The 19,288-nt window shown below is 43.4% G+C and overlaps 1 protein-coding gene across 14 annotated transcripts in view; it reads left to right on the top strand.

Annotated features, from left to right (window-relative positions):
* The window catches only part of KLF12 (Kruppel like factor 12), a 674,377-nt gene that overhangs the window by 183,289 nt on the left and 471,800 nt on the right, over window positions 1-19,288 (top strand). For 6 of the 14 annotated variants that reach the window (XM_021065127.1, XM_021065123.1, XM_021065124.1 and 3 more), the window contains exon 1: window positions 12,828-13,088. The exons of 1 other annotated variant lie outside the window; for it this stretch is intronic. The gene's annotated coding sequence lies outside the window, so the exon portion shown is untranslated. 7 more of the 14 variants (XM_021065122.1, XM_021065126.1, XM_021065114.1 and 4 more) reach the window with 7 other exon arrangements.

The raw sequence follows: 19,288 nt of genomic DNA, 5'->3' as shown, positions 1-19,288 counted from the left end.
TTTGATAAAATGACAAAATATGTCTTTGCCACTTGATTACACGTTACTAAATACAAGTGATGCTTTTAAGTATTGTGGGGGTGAGAGTAGATAAATATTTATTAGTACATGATTGTAAGAGATACAGATTCCCAATGTAGATGCATGAATGGACACAAGGCAGTACACATATACAAAAAGAGATAATATGACGTGTGGTGTGAGACTAGATTTTCGCCACAGACCCAGCCATATGTTTCGTGTCTAGGCGGCTGCCCAGGGAACTCATGCATGTGGATAACAGTCCCGGCAGGCAAGGAGCCATATAAACAATGAACATAATTCAAAATGAAACAAAGAAGCATGCTAATAGCAAATTGTATCATTATAGAACACTACTCAACCGAACTTTTTTAATAAGTAATTTTGATAAATACAAATTGTATACTAATATAATGATGCCAATGAAAAAATAATGACATGTTGGACTGAAGGGACCACGTGGCATTTTGCACTGGAAGATGTGACAGTCACATCCTCCCTTTCCCTGACTTTTGTCTACCCTTGTCGTCATTGTAACCTTTCTGGAGTCAGCCAGGACTGTACCAAACAAGGTGACTGATAAACAGTGGTTCAATTCTATGGGATATTTTGTGTATTTTGTCATTGCAGTAGAAAAGAGTTGCTTCCAAATTTCGAAGAAATGAAAGATGGAATTTCAATTCTTTTTCATTTGACGTAATAAATAGAATGTTTACTTTCCGTTCGTGTGGGGTTGGGGTGGACAGTGTAATAAAGCTGTCGAATTTCATTCACAGAAGAACAATTCGATAGGTTAAGAGCAAGCCTTATGTTTTACCTGGTGTTTTTCCTGAGAAAATAGTCACCCTGCTTAATTCAATGAGAAAAATGTTTAATAATTGATGAGGATTTGTGGAGTTGAAAATTGTAAACAAGACAATATTTCAACAGCTCTAAAATAACTCAATAGACTTCCTCTGTTGTATTTATTTGCCCTTTCTGTCGCGCCTATCATCTTAATACTGAGGCATAAAAGTATCAGGCAGAATGTGAGAATGAAAACATTATGATTCCATCTAACTTCTCCCCTCTCGGTGCGTTAAAATACAGTGGTCAACCACACATTTATACCCGCATGTTACACAGCTTAGTTCCTGAGACAAAAGAATTCCTTATGTGCTATACGTATGCAGTGATTGGTGTGATAGAAATATGAAGGCATGACACCATCTATTAATTAAATAATCAGTTGGTAGTTTAAGAACAAATAATACTCACATATGTAGATATCATACTAGTAGCTAATGGCCATGTGTTCAATTTTCCTTGTCCTGGTTTCATGCTCACTTTGGAAGAAACTGTCTCTTCTCTCAAGATCTTGGTGTAACCAGTGGTATTCCTGAGACCCATTATTTATAGGCTGGGTCCTTTGAGGTGTTCAAGCTCTTTCATGTCAGCAAGCTATATGGAAAGGGTTGATATCATAACAATTAGTAACAGGTTGTATAATATCCTTGTAATTATGAAGATAATTTTAAAGATAAAGCATCAGATGCCTCAGAGAGTTGTATGCAACCAGAATTGTGTTCGTTCCCAAATGTTTTTTTGAATGCCTACTGTATGCCAGGCACTTTTTTAACACAACGGGCTGCAACCATGAACATGTGAGAAAAATCCTTTGCTCTTCTGGAATTTCTACTCTAGTGAAGGTGGCCTGCGGGGGGGCAGATCAGCAGTAAGCAATGAAAGGGAAGCAAAATATAGGAGTTCCTGTCGTGGCACATTGGAAACGAATCCTACTAGTATCCATGAGGATTCTTGTTGGATCCCTAGCCTTGCTCAGTGGGTTAAGGATCTGGCATTGCCGGATGAGCTGCGGGGTAGGTCATAGACATGGCTCCATGGCTCAGATCTGGTGTTGCTGTGGCTGTGGCCTAGGCTGGCAGCTGCAGCTCCAATTCGACCCCTAGCCTAGGAAGTTTCATATGCCATGGGTACAGCCCCCAAAACCAAAGCAAAATAAAACAAATATATATATAGTATATTAGATGGTGATGAGTGCGCTATAGAGAAAGATATAGGAAAGGACTGTGGGGAGTGCTTGTGGGAGTTGCAACTTAGTTGCAATGGTTGGCTGCTGGCCCTAAGGAGGTGAAAACAATAAGAGTGGTTGATAGAATTTTTAGGAAGATTCAATGGATTAACACGTGAAATGCTTTGAGCAGTGTCTGGCAAGTAGTAAAGGGTTAGTAAATGTCAGGTTGAAAAGGGTGTGTCACTTAGGATTGTTTTGAAGAAGGTTTTTGTTTGTTTTGCAAACTTTATTGGCCATGGCCATTTTTATCTGAAATTCAGAATGGAATTATATTTGAATTTTGCATAAAAGATTCAAAAAGCTTATTTGTAAACTGGATAAAAATAAAGAACAGGAAGCCCTAAGTCTCTGTGGATAAATTATCTATAGTTTGTAATTGTCTTAAAAAGAGAGAGAAGGAGGAAGAAGGGGATGGGGGAAGGAGAGATGGAGAGAAGGAGAGAAGGAAAGAAAAATTCTTTGAGTCTTTTTTTTTTTTTTTTTTTTTTTTTTGGTCTTTTTGTCTTTTAGGGCCACACCAGCAACATTTGGAGGTTCCCAGGCTAGGGGTCGAATCTGAGCTGTAGCCTCTGGCCTACGCCAGAACCACAGCAACGAGGGATCTGAGCTGCATCTGGGGACCTACATCACATACATCATAGCTCAAGGCAACACCAGATCCGTAACCCACTGAGCGAGGCCAGGGATCGAACCCGCGTTTTTCATGGATGCCAGTCTGGTTCATTAACCACTGAGCCACGATGGGAACTCCTTAAGAGTCTATTTTAAAAACAAAATTGTTTTAACTCATCAACACAGTTTAAACTATTTTAACCTGGTAAGTGATTAACTTGAAAGATGGGTCAGTTAAAACAGATTTAAATCTAAATCTAGGAAAATACCAATCCTGAGTAATTGAATTGACAGATTCCATTTTATTAAACTAACATATAGAAATCTTATATCTTCCTTTGGAGTATTTTTCTGGACAAATGGCTTTCTTATTCTAGTAGCTGACTATATGTAGGTGTATTTTAATAGTAAACAAAGAAGTTCTTTGTATTAAAGAAGTTAACAGTTTAGCTAATACAAAAGGAAAAAAAAGTATCGGGTCTCTACAATGTAGTAGGCAATTTGGAAGTTACTGCCATTTTTCTATGAAAAAGTTTTGAGGACTGGTTGTGTGTTGGGTACTGAGTGAGTTTCAAGCGGAATAACAGAAAAGACGTCACATGCACTTCTTGCTGAGTCTTAAAGAGCTTACAGTCTTGTAGGAAAAGGTATACACGACCTCAGTGGTTCTCCACATGCTTCTATAGAAGGAGTCATCCCACGTGTCCAGAGTGGAGAACTGAAACCAAGAAAAATTAAGCAAGCTGTCAAAGGTCACTCAGTCAGGTGATGAAACCCCATGATCAGGTCAGGACTTTTCAGTTAACAGGTACAAGCTCTCACACTGCTGACTCATTAGTATTTGAGCATGAAATACATTTGCCGTTTATATTTACCTTTCTAATTGTGACCGGCTTATCCAACTTTTAAAAATTAATGTCCATGTCTCAAAGACATAGGGATCGATAGACTAGAAAGACGAGCCACGACCAGATTTTGATGCTAGACAAAGCTAAACTGGGATTCACATTTTGCCTTAGGTAAATCACACATGGATTAATCTTAAATCGACTAATTTTGGTTGGTGTACTTTAATGATTTTTTTAAATCACATTGTAGGGGAAAGTACATGTTAAGAGATCACAAAGTCTTTTTTATTTGCTGTTGTTGTTTATGAAATAATGTCCTTCCAATACCTCATCAATAACTTAGAAACCTAAGGTATGTTTTTCTTTATTTAGCTGTCAGCCAGCAAGACTTCACAAATGTAATGGTTTGCAACTTAAGACTAAAAGATTATGCAAAGTTATATGTTAAAAGAGACTTTCAGTTCGAGGTCCCAAGCTCTACCTAAGATGGTCTCTGTGTCCAATTTCCTGTGATTCATCGCTGAGAAACCACATGACTCAATTTTGGCCAATGAGATATAAGCAGATGATATGGGCTAGGTTTGGGGCGAAATATCTGGAGTTCCCATCATGGCGCAGTGGAAACAAATCCGACTAGGAACCGTGAGGTTTTGGGTTCGATCCCTGGCCTCGTTCAGTGGGTTAAGGATCCGGCATTGCCGTGAGCTGTGGTATAGGTCACAGACGCAGCTCAGATCTGGCGTTGCTGTGGCTGTGGTGTAGGCTGGCAGCAACAGCTCCGATGTGACCCCTAGCCTGGGAACTTCCAGATGCCACTGGTGTTGCTCTGTAAAGACAAAAGACCAGAAAAAAAAAAAAAAAAAAAAAAAAAACCCTAAAAGGAATAGATTTGGCATTTATGTTTAGCCTTTCTCTCTCTTCCTTCTATGAAGGGGGAAAAATATACTTTAAGAAGGGAAACGGGGGGAAAAAAAATAAGGTGGGAGACCCTTGGGCAGCAGAGAGCAGCTGCACAGCCTTGAACTGTGGATGTTGTATCTTTGGATTTCTCGTTTCATTGCCAGGGCAATGGGGGATGGGTAAGGGTATGTATCTTAAGCAGACTGTTGGGTTTTCTGTTGTTTGGAGATGAAAACAAAGCAATGCTAGTCAGTGCAGTGATGTTACTCCTCCTTCCCTCTTTATTCCCAAGTTTCTGGCTCTGTTTTCATTCTTTCTTCCTCTCTCTTCTTCTCTATCAGTGAATTTGTTATTCTGGCTTCCAATATGGTAGAAATGAATATCTACTGAGATGATGTCCAAATGTATCCAAAGAAAAAGCAAGTACAAATTCCATACTTTTAAGACCCCTCTTTTCTCTTCTTACCAGGACTTGAAATTTGAGCCACAGTTTCCTATTTTCTTTCCCTTGTACCCCTTCCCCCCAATACTTAACAACTTGTTGAATTTCAGAGTCGGAATGTGTAATGTCTTTCACAGCTGTTCCAAGGTCCATTTCCTATTGTACCCAGACTCTCATCCTTTTAGCCAGGCTGTGGCAATAGCTGTTTGTCTGAGCCCAAGCTTCCTACCCACTGATGACACATTTATATTCCCAGAGTAGAGCTCAATCTCTACCAATAAACTACTGAAATTCAGGCTCTTCTTATTTACCAATTTAAGATTTTTAAAAATTTCACACACCACCTAAGCTTAGCAAGAACACAGACAGGAAAAATAGCACTCCCATATACAATGGTTATCATGGTAAACTGATAAAATATGTTTGAAAACCAATCTGGCAGTATGTTTCCAGGACAGTAAATACAAATTTGTAATCTTTGTTTCAGCAATACTACTGAAGCTAAAAGAAACTATATAAAAGATACTGATTTTTTAAAAAAGAAGCTAAGATATTCACTGTCATGTAAATACAATTGCAAACATTTGGAAAAATTTAAATTTAGTGGTTACAGAGACTTAAGTAAACCATGGCAATTCACTATTAGGAAAATAATGACATGAAGACTTTATGTCGAGATCAAAAAGATGAATGATAAAAAACTGCAATGCAATGATAAACCCCAACTCAGAAAGTGGTTACTTTCTAGGGACAGGACAGGGATGCATCTAGGAGTGTCTTAGTACTAGGAACAATCTATTTCTTGAGGTTCCTGTCATGGCTCAGTGGTTAACGAACCCAACTAGTATCCATGAGGATGCGGGTTTGATCCCTGGCCTCGCTCAGTGGGTTAAGGACCCGGTGTTGCCCTGAGCCATGGTGTAGGTGGCAGGCGAGGCTTGGATCTGGTGTTGCTGTGGCTGTGGTGTAGGCTGGCAGCTACAGCTTTGATTTGACCCCTAGCCTGGGAACCTCCATATGTCTGAGGTACAGCTCTAAAGAGACAAATAAAATAAAACAAAATAAAATAAAATAAATAACCAATCTGTCTCTTTCTTTTTCTTTTTTTTTATCCAATCTGTTTCTTAAGTCAGGGAGAAGCCACACACACAATATATACTATTTTATATAGATAACAAAATTCTCATTATTAAGAAATAAAAATATCCTGTCCATCTTTTGAAGCATCCTCTAAGTGCAAACTTCTTCACAGTGTTTCCAAACAGGAATAACTTCAGCTGGCGTATTTTAATTATACCTTTTGTACCTTGTGTTATTGTTGTGCATTGGTTTTATCGAATCTCATCTTTATTTGTTTATAAGACTGAGGCTAGTCCCTTGAATTCAGCATGAAATTAAAGTGGTATTCTGTAAACTATCTATGCTTTAGCTGAGAGCTAAAATGTTTCCATAGGGGTACAATTTCCATTTGTAAAAATTTAAAAGGCAAGGATAGCTGTAGTTCAAATCTGATCTGCCTCGATTTGTTATATTTAAAATTGTCGATTATCAAATCCTAGCTCCAATGTTTACAACTTAAACATTTGCTAAGTGCCATTTTTGGAAACAAATTTGCTATGAATTTTCTCTGTGGTATTGAAGAACTGAATTTTATTCAATACAGTATAGTTCTATTTAATTCTAATAAAACAAAAATGTGGTATAATTGATTAAGTAACTTCTTAATGATTAGAGGGTTCCCACTGTGGCACAGGGGGTTAAGAATCTGACTGCAGGGAGTTCTTGTTGTGGCTTAGCAGGTTAAGAACCCCACATAGTGTCTGTGAGGATGTGGGTTTGGTCCCTGGCCTTGCTCAGTGGGTTAAAGATCTGGCATTGCCATAAGTTGTGGTGTAGGCTGCAGATGTGGCTCAGATCTGGCACTGCTGTGACTGTGCCACAGACCAGCAGCTGCAGCTCTGATTCCACTCCTAGCCCAGGATTTCCATATGCCATTTTTTCCATGGGCCAGAAAAAAATAAAAGAAAAAAGAATTCAACTACAGGTTGCTATGGATATGAGGGTTTGATCCCTGGCCTGGTGCAATGGGTTAAAGGATCCGACATTGCCGCAGCTGCGGTGTAGGCTACAGCTGTAGCTCAGATTCAGTCCCTTGGCCCAGGCACTTCCATATGCTGCAGGTGCAGCCATTAAAAAAGAAAGTGATAAGGGACAATGAAATGCTTTGGATCTAATATATTCCTTTATATTAAAACTTCTAACTTAGAAGAAAGTTCTAACTTCCAACTTGCTTGAAGAAGATTGCCAGAATTAATATTCAAAAGGTCAATCAGTCAAAACATGCCAGAGTTTTTTGTTCTTTTCAGAGTGTTTTTATTCTTTTCAATATATTCACCTAAATGGAAACTCAGGTTTTCTGCTGTATTGTATTTTGATGTCATTCTAATTTTAATCATTATTTGATCCAACTGGCATTCATTAATTACCTACTATGTGCAAAATAGTGTGAAGGGTGAAAGGAAGGCTAAATTAATGGTTCAGGTGCAGCACTTGTCTCAAAGGGTCACCTGTGCTGGGGTAGCCAACAATATTTACTGAAAGCAGAAAGGTGTAAATAAATAAATTAATTAATTAATTAAATAAAAAATTAAAAAAAACAAAAAATAAAAAAATAAAGTAGAAAGGTGTGAGTATCTTAAGAATAAGTGAGGGAATTAACATTTGCTGGATACCCGCTCAGGCTAACGTATCTCACATTGGTCCAAGTGATGAAAAACCATCTGGTCAGTGGCTGAGGCACTCTTTCCATTACACCCAAAGAAGCTCAAAGAAGGGAAAGAGGATTTTTGGTGAGGGAGTGAGGGATGATTACATGTGTCTGGTGTGTGGTAGCATCATTTAGGGAAGATTCCACAGGAGGAAAAGAAGGGGAGCTATTAAGTACAGGCATTCAGGATGAATGGGACATGGTAAGATGTTCACATAGACTGGGAGGGGAAATGAGACATGAAAATCTGCGTGGGGCCCTTCAACATCATGGTATTGTACTGAAACTAATTTGTGCCACTCCAGGTTTTTAAACATAGGTCTGCTATACTCAAGGTTTTGCTTTAGGAGAAGTGAACTGGATCTGAGAGGAGGGGCCAGAAGTTTAGAGCTGGGGGGCCAGGGAGGGGATGTGGTAGTGGGGGCAGGGAGGGGACCTGAATACAAGTGACTATGTGGGAACTTGGAAGAGACCCATCTGTAGTTGTGACAAAGACAATTTAAGCTAGAAAGGCCAAAAGCGGTATTGATTGCGACCAAACAAAGCTATGACATGTCATTTTCCTCCTTCATTTCCAGACAGCCCCTCACTCAAATCAAAACATGTCCTTTACTAGGTAATCACAAAAAACATAGTATCACCCGCTGTGTGCATTTGCACTGAGGCTTTTAGGTGCCTTTCTCATGCTTAAACAGGAAAATCCTTTTTGTTGCCCATTATTGCCAAAATAGGACCCAAGAAGAAAACAGGCATTGAAAACCCAACAATACATATTCACTTCTGGCCCTAGGAAAAATAAGGATTACATTTTTAAATTTATTTAAAGCTGTGGGAATTGCTTTTTTTTTTTTTTTTTTTTTTTTTTGGTCTTTTTGCCTTTTCTAAGGTCACTCCTGCGGCATATGGAGGTTCCCAGGCTAGGGGTCGAATTGGAGCTGTAGCTGCCAGCCTACAACAGAGCCACAGCAACACAGGCACCCATGCTGGATCCTTAACCCACTGAGCAAGGCCAGGGATCGAACCCGCAACCTCATGCATGGTTCCTAGTCGGGTTTGTTAACCACTGCGCCACGATGGCAACTCCTCTGGGAATTGCTTTTATTTTCACTTTTAGTCAGTTCTAATCTTTCAACACAGCTTTTACTTCTGAAAATGGACTATATTTCCCCCCCCCCCAGAATTCTATTAGTGTTAAATCATCCATGCAATCTTTGTGATCGCTAAGCCAAGAGTTTACATGTGCATGGGTATTGAAGAGAGTCTTTACCTTAGATAAATCAGGGTTTGGGACAGGTAATACTCAATACCATGAAAGATTTCCTATCACTGACACTAATCTTTCAAAAGAGTATCACAAATGGCGAACTATAAGAAGATCTGGCAAAAAAGTTTCTGGGTAGGTAATATTTACATTAACGACTTAAATTCTCTAGCTGTAAATTCTACTGTTTACAATGAATTAGATATATTATCTACTTGGGGTGGGCATGTTTCTTTTTTTTTTTTTCCCCCTGGGCAATACATTAGGTAAAAACAAATCCAATGTATATACTGTGTATAAGAAACTCAGAATACCAACCTTCATCCTCTTTAATTCATTCTTTTGGAATCTGCAATAATAAAGACAAATAAATGAAGTATATAAAGTCAAGGAAACAGGTCATTATGTTTGACGCAAATCATCTCGGTTTTAAACAGAACTGAAGTATATAGAATTGCATTTGACTGATACTTTCAACACTGAAATTTCATGATTCTGTAATTTCAACATTCTTGTATGTAGACAGAATTATACATTCTTGGTAAAATAATTTTGTGTCTTTACATTTTCTGATTTTTCACATCCTTGCATACACATGGAAGTAGAAACAAGAAAAGACTAAATGTAAAGATAAGCACATATTATTGCCAGGGTATTTGTACTTTTTTCCTACCTTCTCCTCCCTGTTCACATCTTAGTTTGTTTAAATCTAAGTTCCACAAAGAGATAGAATTATATGAACATGAAAATGTATGCCTGCACACACACACACACACACACACACACACACACTCACACATAATTATTTCCAGTATCCCAACTCCCAGTAACACTCTGCTCCTTTATTCTCATTGTTTTTGGCTCTTCTACAACCAGCTCCCACAATGCAGTGAATCTTCCTCTTAAACCTTTTCCTCTTCATATCTGGGGAGTTGCCTTAATTTAACATTTCTATTCTTTCTTATGTCAAAAAAAATCTGCTAGTATTTTTTTCTCTAATACTTAATACACGTCTCTTTTAACCACTCTAAACACATTCTAGATATTAACCTTGACCTACCTCTAAGTTCCTTATCCCTCTGGATAAGGGAATGGATTCTAGTACTTCATTTGCCATCTTTCATCATTCTAGAGTACCATGCCCGTGGCTGGAGCCATAGGTAGGAAGAGCAGTTTGCAGAGCGTTTCCACGTGCAGAAGCACTGGCTCTAGAATATATTTACGGTCAATCCGCCACCCCTCCCTCTGAGAAAGAGCTGTTAGTACAAGAACTGCCACGATGACAAAATTTCTTATAGCATCCTTCCACTCTTCCAGTTAAACTCGCTTCCTTCACTCCCTGCCCCACCTAGAGGAAAACTTTACAGTGTTTCTAGTAGAGACAAGTTTTTCGTTTAAATACTGTGCATTTGTTGATGTTCTACCGTTTTCCAAACTTGTCTTTTCATGTTGTTTCCACCCAGATGTAGAGGAAAATAAAGGACTGTTGACTCAGCGCCAGGATAAGACCAGGGGGTGGGGCCCTGGGGCTACTTTCCGCGGAAGAGACCTCACCCCGTAGGGGCCCCTTCAGGCTCCAGGTTTCATTTTCTTTGGGAGTTTCTGATGCCCTTGCCGCACCCACATTTTTAGATGTGGGCTTCCATCGCTTTCCCGCTGCTTTCCTAGTCTAAGGATACTTAGATTAAGGAGTGGCGCACAATTTTCGGCCACTTTCACTTATTTGTTCCTTGAAACCCTGAGACCCCCCCCCCCCTTCTCGATCCTGTCTTATTTCTCAGACTAAGGCCCACTCGTTCATCGTCCAGGCTGGACCACCTTTCCCATCTTCCTCACATACAGAATGTGGCAGGAGGCACAGAACACGCCAGGCAGTGCGCTGCCTTTGTTTTCATTAATAACGCACACCGGGCCTTCCGAAGTGACTAAAAATGCCACACAGAATGTAGGACATGGCTTTTCCCGGATCCAACTCGTCCCTTCACTCTCGTTTCCTGTTTCTCGGCCTCTGCCTCATTTCTCTTCCCACCCTACTTCGTGCCACATTTGCAAATCTTTCTCCCCTTCTCATAAACTTCCCCTTTGCGGCCTTCCCACGGCCGGGGCGGTTTCCCACGCAGGGCGGGTCAGGGGCGACGTTGCCGAGGTGTCCGGCGGCCCGGGCGCCCCAGCGCGCTCACCTAGGTTTGCAAGAAAGTGGTGCACGCGATCGCCAGCGGGGCCCGCCGGCTCCCCGCCTGCGCGCCCGCTTCCGCCCGGTCCCCTCCCCACCCCCGCTGAACCCCCTGCTCCTCGCTGACCCCGTGCCCTCCCGGCCGCCGGGCTAACGCCGGGCCGCGCGGGCTGCCTCTCCCTCCCGCCCCAGAATCGCGCCGATCGGCTCCCCCGGGCCGGAGGCGGGGCGGGAGGGGCCGCGGGGGAGGGCGTCTTGGACTCGGCTCCCGGCCGCCTGCTTCTCGGGGCTCTCTTCCGGGGCGCAGGGCGGGGGCTGGGGCGCGCTGGACTCCCCGCTCCCGCCGCTCCTTGGCGGGGGTCTGCAGCTCCCGCTTCCTGCTCCTCCCGCAAGTTCGCCCGCCTGCCTCAATTCCGAGCGCGGGCGGACGCCCCTTCTCCCGGGGCTCCGGAGCGAGGCGCGCAGCTCCGCCTCGCCCCCATTCATCCCGCCAAGGTGAAGCGCGGGGAGCGAGGACGCCCCTGCCTCGCCCGCAACGTGCGTCTCTCCTGAACCCAAACAATGATTCCCCCGCCTTCCGCCCGCCCCACCCTCGCACGCACCCCCGCTCTCAGGGCACCGTCCGCCCCGGCTGCCCCGGCGGGGACCCCATTGTTGCCCGGCGCGGGCGATGCCCTGCGCCCGGGGGCGGTCCCCGTGAGCAGTCCGCAGCCTCGGCTGGCCTCCGGAGCCGGCTCCGCCCACACCTTTCCAAGTTAGCTGGTGGGTGAGCCGCGGGGACGGCTCGGGCACCGGGTCCCCTCCCCGCACGCTTCCACCCGGGAAGGGAGGGGAGAGGAGGGGCGAGGGCGGGGGGGGGGGCGAGCGGGCTCCGCGCTTTATTTGTCTCTGAATTCTCTTCCTAAGGCTGCCTAGCGCGCTCTGACACAAAAGAGGGGACTTTTTCGCGGCTCCGCGCGAGTCTTTTCCCGGCGAGTTGAAATCGGGGGTTCCTCCCGCCGCGAGGCCCCCGGGCCCCTCTCGCCCCGCGGCTCCCAAAGCGGCCTTGGCCATGTATAGGTTATTTTGGGTGCCGCAGCAAGGTGGTGCAGGTGATCGGGAAGCGCTGCCGAGGCCCAGGCCGGGGGGGCGGGGGCAGGGGTGGGGCGGGGTGGGGCGGGGTGGAGGCTCCGCGGACCCACCCCCCAGCCGGCGGCCGGGGCGGCGAAGCGAGGGCCGGGCAGTGGGTGTTGCCTTCTACCTCTGCGAGCGGGGAGGGGTTAGTTTCCCACAGGGGATTTCAACCATCACACTCAGAGCCCGCCTCCTAATCCTCGGGCGGAGCGGCTCGGGGGCCCCATTTTATGGCAATAAAGCGACTTAGCGCCTGCTGAGCGAGCCCCTCCCCGCCGCCGCCCCCGCCCTCGGCCCCACCCCAGGGCTCGCCCGCAGCGGCGGGGCTTTGTTTCTGGGGAGGAGAACCCGGAGCTCTTTTGTTTGGGGGTTTGGTGTTTTCACCCCCCCACGCTCACCCCACCCCGCCCCACCCCACCCCCCCGCGCCTCTCCGGTTTCCTGAGCTGCGGGCTGCAAGGGAGGAGAAGCGGCGTCTTGCTACCCCCTCGGCTGGGCCCCGGGGTAATTCGATGCGGGCCTGGCGAGGCTCCCCACGCTAGACCCGGGCTCGCGTCTCGGCAGCCTCCACCCACCGGCCCACCCTACATTTAGCGCATCATGTGATCCGGGTAAGTCATTTGCAAGTACAACAGTTCCCTGGGTTGCCCCCCATTCATTTCCTGAGAACTGCAGAGTGCTGCTGAGAGGCTCTGCCCGTGCGTGTGCGAGTGTGCGTGTGAGTGTGCGCGGGTGACGCCGTGTGTGTGTGTGCGTGTGTGCGCGCGAGAGTGAGTGTGTGCGCGCGCGCGTGTGTGCGAGCGAGAGAAAGGGAGAGAGAGGGGGACTCTGTGTGAGGGAAAGAAAACAATTTCTCCTGCTCTGCAGCTTCTGTTCAGGTCTGTGCCGATTCTGTTTCTTATCAAAATAAACAACCCCCTCCTCTCTCTCTCTCTCTCTTTTTTTTTTTTTTTGCCATCCCAGATCAGACCGTATTCTCTTAACATGTTTTATTTTCCTTCTGTCATCTGCTCAAGTTAAATCATTTTGGTTGGTCTGTGTTCTTAAAGGGGGAAAGTGTTGGGAAGCGGGAGGGGGCCGAGGGAGGGCGATGCTATTGCAAAGCAAGTAGCTTCGGTTGGATTCGTGGAGAAGAAAGAGGAGGTTTCTTCCACCACCCCAATTTTTTTTTTTTTTAAAGAACTTATCAAGTAACGTGGATTAAGCAAATGTTTTTTCTACCCCTAGTGGAATTGTTGGTTGCAATGTTTGCCTGACAGTTGCCAAGGATGAGAAATAAAACACCAGGGCTGAATTGGGGAGGTGGGGGGAGCTTTTGGAAGTAGTTTGCCCCCAGGAATAGAGCGAGTTGGGTGAAGAGCTGCCGCACCGGGCCGTGTAGGCTGTGGGTGTGCACTGGAGAGAGTGGAGGGGAAGGGGTTAAGGCGGAGATGACACTGCTGGCATGAATAGTGGTCCTGGTGCTACATTCATTATTGTCTCTGGTCGAAATGATGTGTAACTGTCACTTGCTACAGTGTCTGGTCCACGGCAGTAGCCAGGGGCTGGCCCGTGGCAGTTATTTTCAATTACGGGGGACCTGGCCGGAGTTGACAGGGGGCAACTTTGCGGGGCCACCCTGGCCGAGAAGCCCGCGGAGCCGGCCTGGGAGCCACTTCTCGCCTTTAACAGCTGGCTCCGAGGACTCGGACTTGACCTCCGCGACATTAGTTGGTGTTCGCGTTAGATGCTCCCCTACGGAGAGAATCAATCCTGCTTTTGTTGGGTAGAGGAGTGCCTGCTAGAACTTTGAAAACTTTTATCTTTGGGGAAAAGGGTGGGGTGCACTCAACAGTTCGGTTTCGAAGTGCATTTGAGGCAAAGGCTCGGAAAAAGTACCAATTCCTTTGTTATATGCCCTGCAGCTTCCCAACCCCCTTCACCCTGCGCTTCGAGTTTTGCATACTTTAATAGTAATAGCCTTAATTCAGCTGATAAAAGCTGACTGTTGAGTTAAAGAGTATTAGTACAACGGAATGTGTAATCTGGATAAACAGTTTGTGTGGTTAATATTGTCAGTTCTCTAATTTAACTGTACAGATGGTTTAAGTATGGTGCTCTATGGATTGTTTTAAGCCATTCCACCGGCTAATAGAATCCTCAGCCGATCCCTCGGATATTTTATTGTAAATCATCTTTAATATTCTCAGTTGCCCTGTAACACCAGGGAGAGGAGCAGCTCTATTTACATTTAGTGCCTGAGCATCTAGTGGCTTCGGTAGACATCTGCCAATCAAATGCACGTCATTCTCCAAATCCACCTAGACGCCTCCATGCCCTTTTCTTACTGGAGGATAGAGTTGTTAGATAAGTACATGCTTTGAAATCAATTTTGGTGCCTTTTGACGGACAGCAGCCTGTGATGGGAATGGGGCTGTTACTTTTAAGCGGGGGGGGGGTGGGGGGGGTGGTGGTATTCCAGCTCCTAGGACATGCTCTTTGCAATTGGTATTTAGTAAGAACGGTGACCCCTCACCTAAAAAAAAAAAAAAAAACCCAAAAAAACCGACAACAAAAAAACTGGTTGTGCTATATGCAGACCTCATTCACACGTTGTTTACATTTTTTAAAACCACATAGAAATTGGTTATGCTAAAGGGGTATCTTTTTAGGGTAGAAAATGTTTAACTTTAGAAGCTCAGTGGAAATAGGATGTTGAAGGACAAACATTTGGTTGCATAAGTTATATCTTTATGGCTGCAGCCTGGTCAGTCTGGAGACTGGCTTGGGCATGTTAAGCTCCTTTGAGTTGGGGGGAGCACATTTTTGAGCAGACCAGAACTGGCAGACATTTGTAATGTATTTAGGAAAGAGGGTTTATTATTTTACCCTCTAATTCATAGCTATTGTGAAACATGCTAGCAGAAGTTGGGATATTTTTGCATGAAATTCTAATAATTTATGAACTCACACTGTCCTATAGCTGTATGAAAGCAACTAAACATCCTTGAGGGCCTTCTGTTTATTTTTGAAGGGTTTCAGTTATTTGTCTGTTAATTTGTCATGCCAGTTTAAAAGAAACTTCTGTCAGCTAAACTTTATTTTGGAATGCCTTGAATTACTATTGACTGAATGAAAATTGTTGTGCTCATAGGCCCTTAATATTTTTTTGTTTTTTTGTTTTTTCCCCTCCGGAAAGTTCCTTTTCCACAACTCAATGTCATTGGGGAGAAAATTGGTCCTGGTATAGCATTTGAAACCTTGACCTTAGCAACTCTTGGCCTGGGCTTGTTTACTACAGCTGCAGCCTATGTGTGTACAGAAAGGGAGGAACTGCAAACGGTGTGCACACTCTCTCCCCAGGCCAAGGGAAAAACAGATCGGGATGCTTGATCTGTTCATTCTGAAGAGCACCCATCAGGCATGTAATAGCGTTAGCGTTCTGGTCGTTTAAAAAAAAAATATATGTTCCTCGGGGATTACTTCCCAGCCTTCTGTGCAAGGTAAACACACATGCACTTCAGCAGACTTAGAGTGAGTTTTAGATGTTATAGCACGAAGCCGGCTGTTAGCAACTTAGTGAAATAATTTGGTCTTAAATATAGGTGTGTTTTCTCTCCGAGCAAAGATGACATAAGTGCTTAGGCCTCTAGGCCTTTATGACGGCATTTTGAACCAAGCCAGTGTGGGTTCATCTAGAGTGTTGAGTAACTTGACCAGTGAGGTGATGCTGTCAACTAGTTGAATATAGAAACGTCTTGGATGTTTTCACCACGATACAGAATGGAAAGTGTGGCATTTCATGTTTCTATGAATTAACATGAGACGAATCACTTTAAATCGGGGAGGGGGGGCGTCCAATGGTTTGTTATCTATATTGTGAGAGTGACAAACCCTTTAGTGTCAACGTCACCAAACGAGCTGTAGATGATTTGTGTATTAATACAACGTAGTTTGTATTCTGCAGAACTAGAAACGGCACAAACTCATTTGAAAAAGTTATGCCTTTTTTGACTAAATAAATTTCCTTATGCTTCCATGTTGATTCATGAACAAGAGCTAAAAATCCCCAAAGAGTTTTATTCTGAATCGACAGCACGGTTATGTTTTCCTTGTAGAAAACAACTTTCATTTTTGTAAACAATTCCTAAAATAGATTGCAGTCGCTTACCTTTATCATTTCCATTTGGAAAATACCATATGGTCCCAGAGTGGAAATAATCTGTATTTTTGCCCAGTGTTCATTTTCCATTTAAAATTCATGTGTATTTATTTTTTCAGAGTCCAAATTGTGTACGCCTTTCAGTCTTAAGTATGTGCACAATGTAAGGGTGAAAGTATTGCAATTAAATCACTGGCAACACCCAATAACCACAGCCTTAACTCATCCACCACAACTAGGGCTCTCAGAATCAAAATCTAAGTAAACAGATGGGCCTTGCCCTGTGCCCAGAAGGGCAGCAGCCTTAGGCTTTGTGAGACCTGCTTTGTGAGTGATTCTAGATCCCAGGCCCTTCTGGAGAACTGTGTGACTTCAACTGGCCAGAATTCATTGTCAGGGCGGGCCTACGGCAGCCACACCCCATCTGATGTCAGCTTTTGAGTTCTTGCGGTAGGGAACACATGCTGTGGATTAAATGGTTACTTTCTTTATATATTCTCAGTAATTATGTTACAAAAGGATTTTTCGGTTTTGGGTGTTTATTGTCATAAAAGTGGCTACTTGAGTAGTCCTGTTGCTCCATAAAAATTTGTTTTGGTCTGGCAGCAGATTACAGGATAGTTGCTCAAAGAATTCTGCTCTGGGATGGTCTTTCTTCCTGTCTTTTTTTTTTTTTTTTTTCATCTCAAAGTTAACTTTTATTTTGTTGCTGAATTTGATGGTAATAGTTTTGAATATTTATTACAGGCGTAATAATTGGACGGGTCCAAACAGTGTTGCTTTTTAGTGACAGATGCAGCAGCGGAAAGCCCTTGCTGCTGTGTTGCTATGTGGAAGATGAGGGGAAAAAAATTGCAGAGCTTTGGGATAGATTTCCCACCCCCATCAGAGGCACTAGAAGCTGCCGCTATTACAGCTTTGCTGGCCTCCACATCCAGGGATTGTGTTTCCTGTGCTTCATTCACCATGCTTAACGGTGTATATGGCTTTTCGCAATGATTGCTGGCGTGATATATCTGTATATACTACATATATAAATATATTCTCTATTTTAGATGTGTGTATATGCATAGTATTTATATTTATTATATTACATAATATTTTGTATTTATGAATGTGAGTTTTTGTATTCTCTAGTTATATTGGTATACACCCCATACCTACACCGTTCACATGATGACCATGAATTATGGTAAAGAGCCCCCTACCCACTTGAATAAAAAGGAGGAAAACAGGCAAAGTTTGTTTGTTTTGTTTTTTTTTTTTCAAGTTCTTTATTTAGTAGTAGTGTTCCCACTTTAGTTTCACAAGCAAACTTCTAACAAAACCTGAAATCAACCGTTCCCCAAAGAAAACAAACCCACAGACCTAAATGAGAACCAAGGTAAATGATTGTAAAAAAATGGCATAAATATCTGTAAAGAAAACCTTCATTCATTTCGTAATCGGGTATCTGCTAAGATTGTACATCCTGGAATCAGCACTGATTTAAGTGGCAGAGATAGCGCCGTTTGAGTCAGGCTCTCTTGCTTACTAACTCTGGATGACCTTGGTTCAATTTCTTAACTCCTCTATGTCTGTAAAATGGGAAAAATAATATGCAGTTTCCAGGGTTGTGGTGAGGGTACGATGAAATAACATAGGTAAAAATCACTTTGTGAGACTCTACAGTGCCGGTGTGGCAATTGATTTGGCAGGAAAACCAAGCCCCATCCCCCACCCCCTGCCCTAAAAGGGATGAACTTTCCAGCCTCTCAAAGTGAGCATATAAATTACACTTATGGAGAAGGAATTTCCGAGTGTGGGTAGAAAACTTCTGGCAGTCAAAGGTCATGAATTCCATTCCTGTCTCACTAGAGATTTGCTCTATGACCTTGAGAAAGTCACTCTTAAAAAAAGTCTCTCTGTAGCTGGTATAAAAGCTACTGACATTAACATTTATATAATGCAGGTGAAGTATCTGAGCTTTTCCACAGAAAACGACATGAAAATACAGTTTCCAAGATCATTTACAGAAAATAGAAAATAAAGATCAACAAGGATTATTTAGAGATTATAAACCTCCAGGCTACTTCTTCAGTGAGTCAACTGAAACTTCTATCAAGTGGTCATTAAAAATGCCCTTAAATTTTTTTTTATGGAATCATTAAATTTGTGCTGTTGTACTATAATTTAGAACAGTCTATTGAACTGCAAATCCCTGGTTAAGCCAAGATTTTGTTGATTAAGCTATGCCTGATTTATGGCTTGGTCTCTTGGTTAGACTGAAACGTGGTTGCAACACAACACTGCACAATTAAGAGAGGTTGATGATGGAGATCTTAAATGGGTATTTGCAAATTTATTGCACATGTTTTATTTATATGCACACATTTTCTGCCACGTACATTTTTTTAAAACACATTTTTGAGAAAATTACCAACACTAATAATTGACATAATTTCTCCCCAGCTACGTTTTCTCCGGTTAAGAAACAAACATTTTTTTTTTCCACACACTGCTTCCATACTCTACGCTTGCAGGAGCAAAGGAACAGACTCAAACTAGCTCATCAGTATAACTCTTTCCATGTCACACACACACACCTTGCCAGCTTTCTGTGACACTCTTCTTTATCATCCCTTTCTTGAAGAGTACACCAGGTGTGGAGTTCCCGTCACGGCTCAGCTGTTAACAAACCTGAGTTGTATCCATGAGGACCTGGGTCCGATCCCTGGCCCCGCTCAGTGGGTTAAGGATCCAGTGTTGCTGTGAGCTGTGGTGTAGGTCATACATGCGGCTCAGAAATGGGTTGCTGTGGCTGTGGTGTAGGTCAGCTGCTGTAGCTCCAATTCAGCCCCTAACCAGGGAATCTCTGTATGCCTTGGGTGCAGCCCTAAAAAGACAAAAAAAAAAAAAAGAATACACTGGGTGCTAGTCTGTAGTTTGTGGTCCCGT

This window comes from Sus scrofa, chromosome 11, assembly GCF_000003025.6.
Source record: "Sus scrofa isolate TJ Tabasco breed Duroc chromosome 11, Sscrofa11.1, whole genome shotgun sequence".
NCBI lineage: Eukaryota > Metazoa > Chordata > Mammalia > Artiodactyla > Suidae > Sus > Sus scrofa.
Note: the sequence above shows the minus strand (reverse complement) of the source record. Positions and strands in the feature narration are given on the sequence as shown.